The sequence below is a fragment of the Meleagris gallopavo genome, chromosome 11 (assembly GCF_905368555.1).
Source record: "Meleagris gallopavo chromosome 11, MGAL_WU_HG_1.1, whole genome shotgun sequence".
Lineage (NCBI taxonomy): Eukaryota > Metazoa > Chordata > Aves > Galliformes > Phasianidae > Meleagris > Meleagris gallopavo.
Window position 1 is genome coordinate 3178101 of NC_139414.1, and position 13165 is coordinate 3191265.

General features: G+C 48.8%; 1 long non-coding RNA gene across 10 annotated transcripts in view; it reads left to right on the forward strand.

Moving 5' to 3' along the window:
• Nucleotides 1-6230: 6230 nt before the first annotated feature.
• Nucleotides 6231-13165, forward strand: part of LOC146543604 (uncharacterized) — an 89032-nt gene continuing 82097 nt past the window's right edge. For 8 of the 10 annotated variants that reach the window (XR_014885451.1, XR_014885448.1, XR_014885450.1 and 5 more), the window contains exons 1-2: nucleotides 6231-6485; nucleotides 6976-7068. This is a non-coding gene — a long non-coding RNA (uncharacterized LOC146543604). The remainder of the gene's footprint in view (nucleotides 6486-6975; nucleotides 7069-13165) is intronic. The other 2 variants (XR_014885452.1, XR_014885453.1) reach the window with 2 other exon arrangements.

The window sequence follows — 13165 nt, forward strand, 5'->3', positions numbered from 1 at the left end:
CAGAGTCCCCCAGGTACGGGTTCGTTAGCTCTCATTAGGAGAAGCAGCATTTTTCTGTGATGGTGCACGTCCTTGTACAGCTAATTGAAGAGCCATCGCAGGCACTTTATTGCTTCGTTACTTTTCGCCGGTGCCTCGGATGCCTACAATGACCGACCAGGTTGGAAATGAGCAGTATAGAACACAAAGAAGGGAAGGGACCAGTTGTTTAATTAATTAGCAACTGCTGAAGGAAACACTTTGCATTTTTTTTTCCATGCAGACGGTGCAAAACTGTGCTACTGGATGAAATTAAGAAAATGAAATCAAGAACTTGGCAAGTTGCATAAGGAGGCTGGGTCTACATTTGCATATCAAAGGTAGCCAGGATTCTTGGAACAGTCACACGCATTTTGAAAGGGATTTTGCACTTTGTTCAAAGAGTTAAATCGGTTTTGGGCTATTAGAGTTTGCAGAAGGAGAGCTGATTTGCATATGTGCTGTCGGTGGGGATCTCATACCTCAGCCTGGCACGTCCCCAAATTGGACATCGGACAAGATGGCCGTGGGCCTGCTCCTGCCTGTCAGCTCCTCTGGTCTTGGTTTGTGGTGATGGGATGGAGGAAATGGAAAGGAATGGGCAGGAGGGAGAATATTTAACAGCAAAGAAGAACTTCTCCGCAGCGGGCGGAAAGCCAGCGGGTCTGCACCAGCCATGGAGGAGCCTATACTCAGAGCAGGTCACAGAGCTGGATCTCAGCCCTGGCACTTCTGCAGCCATTTCAATTAATGTCATTGTTCTAGGCAGAGCTCCTGGATGGAAAATGTGCACTACTGTGAAATGTGATAGTGCTGTGCCCTGGGGTTCTTCTTTGGAAAGTGCTGAAATGCGCGGTGCCATTTCTGGAGGTGTAGGAGACGTGAGAGGATGCGGCACCTGGGGGCTCCTGGCCAGCTGCTGCCAGAGTGGGACCCAGTGATGCAAGCTGAAGATGGATTTAGATGCTGGAAGAGAACAGTGAGGAGATATGATCAGTTTTCCCCCCACTGGAAATCATTCAGGCAGTGTGGGATACCAGTGTAAAAAAAAAAATATGCTGTAATTCCACCAAAGACACAGTTTTCCATGGGAGATGTTTTGCCAGGCATGGGCTAACTAGCCAAACCTTGTGGTAACAACATGCCCTCCTGGCCTCAACACCCAGAGCTGGCCACCGCATGTTTTGTCCCCGACTCTGTTCCAGCCAACACTTGTGATTGGATTTTCAAGCCTGTTCTATCGGTCTGTGTCCCTGTGTTGGTGAAAAGGTTACAGAATCATAGAATCACAGAACATCCCAAGTTGGAAGGGACGAATGATGATCGTGGAGTCCAGCTCCTGTCTCCACGCAGGAACATCCATAAATCAAACAGAATAAATCAAACAGTATTTCCTTTTTCTGAGAGATTGTCCAAACACTTCTTGAGTGGCCTCGGGTCACTGCCTGCTTTGAAGGACACAACTTTGCAGACTCTGCCAAGACTTTGGATTTAGACTTTCCCTGAGCACCTCCTGATGGGAGGGAGCTTGTCCCTAAGGGACGGAGAACAAGGGGTTGATTCTGGCTCAGCTCTGCGTGTGTGCTTGTTCACAGCCTGATAGAAGCCATGGGAAACACTGTTTGTGTTTGTCTTATCTAGCATGTCTTTTCTCTGAGCATCTGGTGGGCATGGGAGAGCCTAGCCTGCAACCTGGCATGGATTGGCCATTCCTGCCATCTTCTTCCAACCCTGGCTGTTGGGTGTGCAATCTGCCTGCAGTGTCAAACGTAGGTGGCTTTGGAGAGCAGAAATATGCTGTGTAAATACTCCTTATTTATCATCTCGTTTGTTATGTCTGAGGGGATCCACAGGGCAGTGGGAGAAAAGGGTGTGAAGAATGAGTGAAGGACACTTTTGCTCTGTAGCTGTTCGTCACCATTGTGGAAATACTTTGGTATGGCTGCCAGACAGGAACGTGCACTCCCCCAGCCTCCTGATCACATTATTATATTACGCCTGCCATTCCTTTTTTTCCACTAATATGTTATTTTTGGCCTGACAGCTTTATGAAGGAGAAAAGAGAAATAGAGAATGAGATGTGCGCCCCTACAAGACACGGTGTTCATTCCTCACCAGCGAGGGATGGGTCTGCCTCAGACGTGGGAGATCTGCCGATTGAAATACCTTGCTATTTCCAGCAGCTCAATCTGCCACCAAAGGGAGATCTCCAGTTTGCAGAGGTGAGGAGAGGGGGCAGGACTGGCTCTGGAAAATCGATCCTTCAGCAATCTCACTTTCCTGGCTCCCTGATCTCTACAGGGGTGTTCAGTTAGTGGGAGTAACCAGGCCGCTCTCTATCTTGGATGTTGCTGATATGGTGGGAGTATGATGATCTGGTTGACCACATCATCACCCTAGTGCCTGGTTCTTGGGTGAATCAGGTTCTACAGGCAGTAATGTCCTCTCTGAGTAAGGGTTGGTGGAAGGGCAGTGACCCCAGGAGACTTAATGCTGGTTTCATTTTGCAGAGAGGAAGAAGGGAAATGAAGAAACTTGTGGAGGGGAAATGCCATGTCAGGCACGGCCACTAGTTATTGTCCTGCATTCAAAGGCCACTGGGCAGAAGGAAGTGTGTGTGGGAAGTGGGAGAGGCAGGAATGAAACCTAAAAAGTTGCGTGTTGTGATTGTGAAAGTGGAAAAAAGGAATGTGAAAAGGGCAGGAGTTCAGCTGAGCTGGATATTTGCTGGCAAAATGTAAAAGGGAAAAGATAAAGAAAAAAAAAAACAAAACAAACAAAAAAAAAAACCCAAAAAATGACACATTGGGAATGAAACAGAGAGGGAAAACATTCCAATCTGGAAATAATCCCAAGCTCTTGTCTGTTCTGAGTTCCATGATTCATCAGTGAGGGTGGTGAGGCACTGGCACAGGTTGCCCAGAGATGTGGTGGATGCTCTGTCCCTGAAGACTTTCAAGACCAGGCTGGATCAGGCTCTGGGCAACCTGATTTAGCTATGGTATCTCTGTTCATTGCAGAAGAGCTGGACTAGATGATCTTCAAAGGTCCCTTCCAACTCTAAGGGTTCTAGGATCGTAGAATCATGAAAACGTATCAGGTGACTCAGAAAATCCACTGAAAATGAGAGTACTGTGTAATGAGGGTAAGACTTGGCAGCAGATCCCTTTGGCCATGCTGGTCTGAGTAGGGCTGGCCAGGCACAGGACCTTGCAGGATGGTCTCTGGGCTCCTTAGCCCGGTCATTCCTCTGCTGCAGCTGCAACAGCAGGATGCTCTGAGCTCAAATGCCCTGCTCCTGCTGTGCTTCTTCACGATGGGAAGGAGGAGTTTGCAAAGTGAATTGTGCTGCTCCCCTGGGATCCCCTTGTGTTGTTTTTTCTTGCTGTGGTTTGGGGTCATCGTGTGGGTGTTGACCTTTGGAGCACGTGGGAAGGTAGAGAAAAGGGTGCAGGGACAGGACTGCTGCTCTGCTGTGTGACTGGGCTGTTGAGGTGCAGCAGGGGAGAGGCTTCAGTCATATTTGCGTGCCAGTTTAATGATCACAGCCACAAAGAAAGCCCAGAGGACTTTATAAAAATGCAGTTGTCAGCTGGAAAAAGAAACAAAAGGCCAAACCAGTACACCACTCATCCATGTATTTCTCTGCCTTTGGCCTGTATGCTCTCCCCAGGATGCTTAACCTCACGGAGCACATTCTTTTGCAACAATATTTGCGTTGGGCAACTCATGTGCTGTCCCCACAATGGCCCTTTTTGCTAACTGCATGCCAGTCTGTGCTCATTTACCGAGGAGAAACAGCTTCAGGCTTTTCCATTCCCACATTTCAGCAGAAATGTCTAATTCCCAGGCATTATGGGAGACAGACTGATCAAACAGAGCAATTAATTCAACAAACAATACAATTAAGCCGTGATCCCAGTGTAGTTTCCACCCAGAAACAGAATCAACAGCCTTCCCAGCACGGATAAATAAACTCACAGATGGAGGCTTTTGTGAGTGGCGAAGTTTTCCCTCCACAGCTTTCCTGAGAGCGCATAAAATCGCAGAGTACATAAATCTCTGGCTCTCTGTCCTCACGGATGGTGAGGAAGGAACCGCGCGCCTGCTGCGGGGCAGATGTGTGCTGGCTGGAGGCTCGGGAAGGGAGCAGGGGCTGCGCAGAGGCGTGTGCAGTAGTGAGGCTGCATTGCAAACAAAGGCTGCTGCAGCTGGCTCCTCCGCCGTCCCCAGGGTCCAGCTCTTGTCATGGTCTTGACACGAAACACATGGCGTGAAAAGCTGTGAAGGAGAGGAGTGACCTGCTTCACACTTGGCTGGATTCACTTGTTACTTCAGAAAGCCCATAGAAATCCCACTTTCTGAACTGGGGATCCCAACCGTCTGAGTTCGGGGTGGAACTGCTGAGTCCTTGGGCAATATGCAGAGTGCAGGAACAAGTGAACCAAAAAGAAGGGGGGGGGCTGAATCTTCCCAGAGATGATGCTGGTTGCACAAAGGTGGAGAGAAGAGGACTGGTGCTTTGACCCTTCCTAAAATCAATTGGAGACCGTTCTGGGAAAAGCTTTTCTATTACCAGTCATCACCGGCCTCCATCCTGAGCTACGGGAGTTGGTGAAATATCACCTCCTGTGAGGGCTAACAGGCAGCAGGATCACCACAGCAGCTCAGGGAGGAGGCTGTGGGACCTCGCAGCCAGGCCGGAGATCTGCAGGAGGAGCAGTCCTTCCTGGGAGAGCTGTGTGGAGGTGCTCTGTGGTCAGGAGAAGTGGTTGGATGGAGAGGAGCAAAGGATACACTCAGGTTATGCTGCAGCTTGCATAGGGAGGTGGGGGCTAGAAGTTTATTTTAGAGTCAGAAGCATGAGGGAGCTGTGCACTTTCAGAGAGGTGTGAAAAGCCTGAGTGATGCACCCAGTGCCTGCAGGGAGCAGTGGGAGCAGGCTTAGGCACAGATGTTCTGGGCAGAGAAAGAAGACGTTTTTCTGAGAACAGCCTCTGTGGTGCTGCTCGAGCATCATTCTGCTGGGAGAGGCTGTCCGGAGGCTGGGGAGGAGATGGGTGCTGCAGGGAGCTCCAGCTGGCCCTCAGCTGGCTAATGGGCAGGCAGGAGGGCTGTGGGGAACCACTGTAAGTCATTCACCCAGCTAAACTCTTCCCCAGGAAGAGATGAAGCTGAGTTCTCTCTTCTTTTCCTACTAGGAACAGAGGCTGTTTCTGTGGCTTGGTTTTTTTTTTCCCTTCTTTCCTGTGCCGTGTTTATCAGATGCATTCCTCAGGATTGAAGATCTCACTGTACACCCAGATGACTTGATTTAGCATTCCGGGTCCCTGAGCAGGGATTGGAGGCAGTGAACCTGGCACTAGCCCCTGCTACTGCAGCTTGAGCCTTGGCAGGCTGTTGTGCTAATGATGAAATTAGCTGGGGAAGCTATTTACAGCCTTGGGCTGGGCAAGCCTGAGGAGTGGCAAGAGCTGTGCTGCAGTGTTTGAGGCTGGGGAAATGTGCAGTGTGTGATATGAAGGCCAGACCATCACGTAGCCAGGGTTTCTCATAGAGACAGAGAGATTTGCTTGGGCTGATGTTTTCTGGGGCCTGTCCTGCTGTGCCTTTGTATCTGCTGTTGCTTGTGAAGCGGCGGTTCTGATAGTTGCTGAACAGATTTCCTGGGCCTACATCTACTGCTTATCATATTGACTTGAAGGAACTAGGAACACATTCCTTTTGTCCTGACTCGTGCAGGCTGAGATCAGAGCCCTTCTGCTTCCAGACAGGAAAACAGCTGCTGTTATGCTCATTCTCCAAACGCTCCTAGAACTGGCCACCCTCCAGCTCCCCTTAGAAGAACCCCCTGGCAAGCTGGGCATACAGGTGGGCCAGCTGCTGCCATGCTGCCATCTGGGCCCACCTGTACAGTTGCTGACAAAGCTGAATCCTGGGTGTAGAGAACAGTGAGGATGAAGCACCCCAGGTTTTTGAACAAAGATGCGAACCACTGCTGGCTTGAGACTTGGGAAGGGGAACGGCTGGAGATGCAGATGTGTGCCTGTGCTCTGAGTGACCAGAAAGAAATCACGCAGCTGCAGCTCTGTGGTGCTGAGCTAATGAGTTTCGCCAAGAGGTGAAATAGTTATCTTGGGCTTGGTGCTGCTCCAGTTTGACTGCGTGGCTTTTGGCTGTCTCACAGTGAGCTTGTGACTGCTTGTGAAATGTCATGGGCTGTCCTGTGTCACGGGAAGGCCAAGACTTGTTCTATGCCACCATAATGGCTGTGCAGAAAGCCTCGGGCACAGCTGATGAAGATGGCACATCTGCCCTCCTGGCAATGGAATGGAGGTGGGAACCCATCTTTCAGAGGCCGGCTGTGGTCTGGCTGAGAAAGGACCTGCTCCAGCCATACTGAGCACAGTCATCTGGATGGTTGCTTCTGTGCTTCTGCAGCCTCTGCCCAGAACAACAAGCTCTTTGTAAGTGTTAGAAACTACTTGTGCTTTTCCTAGCAGGGTGTTAACATTAAGTGCTGAGTTCTGGTATCCTGGATGATACCAGAGATTTACGTTAGGTATTAGGAGGAAGTTTTTCACCCAGGGCGTGGGAATGCACTGGAACAGTTTGCCCAACGTGGTTGTGGATGCCCCGTCCCTGGAGGCATTCAAGGCCAGGTTGGATGTGGCTCTGGGCAGCCTGCTCTGGTGGCTGGGGACTCTGCACACAGCAGGGGGTTGGAACTGGATGATCGTTGTGGTCCATTTCAACCCAGGCCGTTCTATGATATCTGGTCAGAAAGCGTGCTGGGGATGGGATGCAGCCTGCACTGGTGAGCTGCCTCCTGGCCTGGAGGAAGCTTCATCAGGGCAATTGCACTGCGTCTCCTTTCAATGCGCGCTTGAGTTTACCAGATTAAAGATAGTGCTTGTGCTTCGTCTTCTTTGACCGGGAATATTATTGTCTTTGCAGGTGTGCTCTGCTCTGGCAAGGTCTGCAGGCCAGTCTGTTGCAGGGATTCCCCAGCAGAAGCCTGAACGGTGTGGGTTCAGTTGTGTTTAACAGGTAAGCTGTGGGGGAGCTGTGTCACCCTGGCCCTTAGCTCTTGCCTTTACCTCTCTATTGTCATTTACAAATTTCAGAGTTCCTTCCAGCAAATACTGTCACTATTCCATGACAAAGTGCACTTCCCTCGGTGGCTTTCCTTTCCATAGATCTGTTGGACAGACTGTTTGTGCTCGTTGACGTGGAACAAGCTCAAGTGAAATGAAATCATTTATAAAAGTCAGGAGAGAACTTGGATATTGTAATTCACTTCCTGCCGTGCTCTCCAAGCTGCAATTAACATGGACCTACAAGATTACATGGTGTTATTTGTCCTGTCTTTTTTCAGCCTCTCACTTCCTTTTTCCTTCCTCGTTTCCTTCCTTTCTAAGCTGGCCTTATTGCATATCTGTTTTTACCTCTCTTTTTTTTTTTTTTTCTCCTCTCTCTCTGTTCATTCTCTATTTCATCCTTATTCCTTCTCTTTGTACTTTTTTCCCCCCTTTCCCCTCTTTCCCCCCTCTTTTCTTTCCTTATCTTCTGTATTCTTTCCTCCTCTTGCTATCTTTATTCTCCCTCTATATTTAAACTCAGGCAGAAACAAATTATTTATGAAGGGCTATAATTTATGATGCATTCTTAATGCCTTGGAAGACACAGATAATTTATTTAATAAGTAAAGACATGATAATTCACAGATGATGATTCCAGTCAGAAAAATTAGTTTCATTAATTTGTTGTAAATTCTCTGCCTTGATTTAGTGCAGGAAGAGTTCCTGAAACCCAATTCATATCTATGTCATGGTGTTTTTTTGTCATCACAGAACCAGCGTGCAAGCGTGCTGCCTTCCCCACCCCGTGCTATCTCTCTTGCACTCCTGCTTTCTGCTTCTGTCCTCCCTGCACTCAGCACAGCTAGCAGAAACATTTCTTTGCAGGGCACGTGGCTGGGAGGCCGGAGGTGGAATATGAATGGAGGTAGTACAGGCAGGGCTGGAGGTAAAACAGGCCACACTGTCTCAAAAATGTATATTTTGCAAAACTATACACAGTTCTACAAGATTTTCTCCAATTAACTCAGACCTAAGAGAGAATAAAAAAGTGGATTTCTCTTTTTAATAGAGTATAGAAGGTACTTTTTCAAATAAATTTCAAGGCAGACCATTTTGCATTAGAATGTTGCTGATAACTGCAGTATATATAAATATTATAGGAAACCTATTGAAGTGATTCATGGTGTACTATTGATCTAATCAGATTTAACTAAGTGTTTGCATCACGCCTTATTAATCACAGATAATAGGGCTCTTAGGACACATTGCAGAATCAGGACTTTTCTTTCCACAAGTGAAATGTTTGCTTCCATAGTGGGCAGGCAGTGTCCAAAGATTCTGGCTGTATCTTGCTGGGACTACTGTAGTAGTAGATGAACTTTGCCAGGTCTGTTGATGCTCTAAACTACTGATTAGGGGTATTGCTCTGCTCAGCAATTGATGTCAGCTTAGGAATGTTCTCCAGTTTTCACTGGAAAATGAATCCATGATGAACTGGTGTCCTGTGAATCACGGTGCTTGATGTTACCACTGGGACTCTTCCCTCTGCAGCCCATGCCTGTCCCCAGCCCTGTTCTGCCTCTTCGGTTTGTAAATTCTGTGCTTGTCTGTGCCAGGATAAATTCTGTGATTTTCCTTTTCATGTGTGACGGTAATTCCCCAGAGTCCCCTTTCTGTCAGTGCTGTAACAGAAGCCCCATCTCAGTGGTCACATACAGAGCAGTTTGATAAGGAACAGCGATGGGCTGGAGGATAACACTATTAGCAGGCATTATTGTTGCTGGTGTTACTGCATGGAACAGAAAATTGAGCACAGGGTGGGACCCACTTTGCTGCCTGCAGGTTTGGAATGAGTTGGTTCTGGGACTCGTGTTCTAGGAATCTAATCTCTGTGACTTGTCATACATAGTTCTGCAGACGAAGCTGATTTTTAGGACACAAGTCTGATTTTTGTGCTCGCTGGCTGCCCAGCTCTGTAAAAGTTAGGTGTATTTCTCCTTGATTTTGTCTTGTGGTTTGTGTATTTTGATAAGCACAATTGAGTTGATTTAAGCAGGTCTTGAAACGCTGTTTTAAAAAGTTATGACTGTGTATCAGACTGGGTAATCCACCCCTGCTCCACTCGCTCCCTGTGAAATCCAGTACAAAGAACTGTTCAGGACTGTGGTTGGGCTGGGGGAGGTGAAGTGAACGATTCCCCTTCTGCTGAGGTTGTGTGAAATGAAAGCCTCCAGGAATTTCAGAAAATGTGATAAGTGAGGGGGTCAAACAGCCGATTAAATGTCCAACCCCTTTCAAATTAAGTGTTGTTGGTGAGATTTGATTGTGCGACTCTTTCAGGTTTCTCTGATCAGCTCAATCATGAGGAGCTGAAGATGAGGTGCAAAGGACGATTCCTCCCAGTGCAAGGTTCCATGGGTCTTTCCTCTGGTGGTCTGTAGAAGCTCCTGGAGAGGAGTGGGATGCAAGACGTGGGTTCTGCTGCTTAACTCCTGAACCCAACTCTTCCTGCTCTCTGTAAGGGATCGGTTGGCTGGATTTGAGGTATACATGTTGGAAATTGTAGCTGTAAAAGGGCTGGGAGCCCCAATCCCTGCCTCTGCCCCAGGCCGTGGTGTTGACTTGCTGGGTAATGGATACTCCTGCCTAGGGGAGGAGGTCAAGGGTTCCAAGCCTCTTCTCAGCCGGTGGGAACAGGATTTTACTGCATTTGGCTGTGCTGCTGGCCATAGCTCACTCATCCTTCTTTACTAGCCATCATCACAACGTGACACAATTGCGTTATACTTTATGAGGAGCAGGAGTTACATCTTGGCAGAATTCGTCTTTCCTCCCCCACGCATGGGATGAGGCCTCCCCAGGTGCTGTCTCAAGTGCACACTGGAGCATTTGAAACCCCTTCTTGAGGCGAGACGGATGAGGAATGAATATCCCAAGGAAAAATGTCCCGCCCTCCCCCGTGGCGATGGTGGTTGAGCAGCACGTTGGAGCCAGCTGTGCAAACACAAGAGGGCTGCACAGCCCCCTCCCTGCTGCTCTGCGAGGCCGTGCCAGCACTGACCTCAGCCCTCAGGTGGACGTCTCCTTCACCTCCCAGCTGGTGGGGCTGTCTCCATCCTGCTGCGGGACAAGAAGCAGCCAAACGTGGTGTTCCTGACATCTGTGTGAGCCTCGTCCCCGTGAACTGCTTTAGACAATTTGAACGTGTGACTTGGTTGGGTACTTGGGGTATGGTAGCACGCCAGCTGCTGTGCTCCAGGCTGGTCAGCAGAACACTGTGCTGGAGTTTCCCTCCCTGCACCTGTCTGTAAGGTGACCTGCTTGCCACATCTGAGAGCAGTGGGCTTTGTCCAAGTTCTGCCTGATGGCATGTGCTGCAGCTCCTGCCAGCTGCTCCTAAGCTAGCAACACCGCACTGCTTCAGCCTCGCAGGAAAGAGATGGGAGAAGAATGCTTATCCTTCTGTTTGTTTTATGCTGTTCTTGGCCTTAAATAAATCCTCGTTTTCATCAGGCTGGCACAGAGGGCTGTTCTGCTGCTTCCTGGAGCAGCTCCTCAGGTATCTAAGCCTCTCTTTGTGCCTTAGCCCTGTGTGGCAGGAGATAAATGCCCCCTGGTACTCCTGCCCTGCCAGAATCTCTTGGTTGAATGCGGGGTTGGGGAGTTACCGAGGGGTCCACCACCTCCTGGAGATGTCAGGCAGAGCTGGGAGGCTGAAACAAAGCCCTGAGGCTTCCCTGGCTCCAAACTGAGCAGATGATCAGGGAAAGAGCGTGGCTCGTCTGGATCCCATATGAAGAGGAAATGGGGCCATAGCAGAGCAGCTCGTGCCTGCTAAATGCAAGTTCATGTCCTGAGACCTTTTTCTAAGCACGTCGAGGAATATGTGCCTAGGGAAGGCAGTAAGTAGTGAGTCCACAAAGCAATCTGTTTGTGTTAATCTCAGATGGCACATAATAATAGTGCTTAGCACTGGGTAAGTGCTGGGCAAATATTAGTGTCTTGTTTTACTTGTTGCAGGAACTGAAACTTATCACAGTGAGTAAGTTGCAGTGTGTCCTGCTGTAGGAGAGCTGACCAGAACCTGGATTTCTTCTCAGCCACCTCTGTGAGTCTGGGGACAGGATGTTTCAGGGGGTAGCTGGGAAAGTCCATTTTATTTTCATGTTGCTCTTTTTTCCCTCTTTTGCTTGACTCCAGTTTTAAAGGCTGTCCTGGTTAGTTGCTCCCCACACCATCTACCCATAAAAATCCCCTGTGGAGACACACCAGGGAGCGTGCTAGAACTGGGAGGTACACCAGTGTGCTGCACAGCGTGTTTGCATCTGCTCCGGTGTTGGCTGCCCTCTTCCTGCAAGTGACAGGCTCTGGCAAATGCCAGGCTGCTCATTACCTTTGCACTGCTCCATACATAACGAGGTAAAATGAAAACAAGTTCCCTCACTGCAGCTATGTGATCTGGGAACTCATAAAGGCTAAAGTGCTTTTAATTATGAGCTTGTTCCGATTATGCCCAGGCTTTCTGTTTCCTCCCATGGAACAGACCAGCCCTCTGAGGTCAAGATGAACTTCAGTTAGAGAACTTCTGGCACACAGTTAAGAAAACTGGAGAGTTTCCCCCCTCCTAAAACTAGACACCTGCAATGTGTGATCTATTGTTCCCCAGAGGCCCATTCTCCTGGCTATAATATTGCTGAAAGCAGAACAAACACAATTATTTCTGGACAAGAAAGAGCCTTTCCTTTCTCTCTGGCTCTGTAGCACACCAGGAGCCCCCTGTTCTTCTCCCAGCTGTGGGATTGCAGGCTCTGATGAAGCAAGAGGCTTTTAGCCTGTTTGGTTGAGCTTCCATCTCCTGGGCTTGGAACTGAGATTTCGTAAGCTGAACTTGCTTCCTTCATCCTGAACTTGAAGCTTTCTCTGGAGAGGGACTGGAGGATCTGCGTGCAGGGATTCAGCCTCGATGGAAGAGACCCTGTTCAGCTCCCTGCTGGTGCTGACTCTGGGCAAACTTCTCTCTGTGCCTCTAGGTGTAAAAAGGCATCTGAGGAGCCTTGGAAAGGATGTGAATGGGTGAGGAAGGACGATTGGCTGTGCCCTAGTGTGGGGAACTGAGGCCAGGTACAGCACTGCGGGGCTGAAATCTCAAATCTCTGCCATGCCAGGGGAGCACAATGGCTCACAGCACTGGTTATTTATGTAGTGGCAAGGGGAGTAAGGAAAGTGCCCGCAAGGTATTTTGGTGCATGAGCTTTCAGTTTCCTAAGAAGTTGTGGGAGCTACTGGTGGTGATTTCCCATGGATTTCCCTTGCAGTTCACCTGTGGGACTTTTCCCTGATCAAGCTACGTTGAAAGTATCTGATGAGCTAAAAAACATTCACAACAGACAACTCAGACCTTTCTTTGGGGAAGAGGGATACTTGTGGGGTTAATGTCCAGAAGCCAGTGTGCTTGTGACTGCATCTCTACCAGGCACCCAACGGTCAGTTTTGTTCTGGCTTGTGGCAGGGTTATCGGGGAAACTTCCAGTGGTACTGCATCTCTAAGAACCGCTGCCCTGTGCTCTGCTGGTTGCCTGTGCAGCTGTAATGATTTTGGCCAATTAATTAGAACTGCTTCCCCTTGTTTTCCCCTTATAAATCACTTCCTCTTTAGCCGGTCCATGGAGAAAACAAGGGAAGAGTGAAATAAGTCTGAAGTAAAATATGAACCTCCCTTTTATTCCATATTTCAGACAATAGCAGCATGCGGGACACCCAGGGAATAGGTTTTCTGAGCCAATGCTCTGTGAATTCACACTCTCTTTACGAGCTTCTTCAGTGTATAAAGTGAAGTTTTTAATGGCTGTTGCTGTTCCTTTTGAATGGCTGTGAAGTCTGGGTCACCGCAGATCAGAGCAAAATTCCCCTCTTCTTCACTGCCATCAGAATTAGCTTTCCCCAGCTACAAAGCCTGATGAGGGTGGGTCAGCTCACAGCTCTGCCATGATGAGGATCTTAATCAGGCCCCAGCCAACGTGCTCGTGTTGATTGGGAAGGAAGAACAAGGAGCTTTTTTTTGTGAG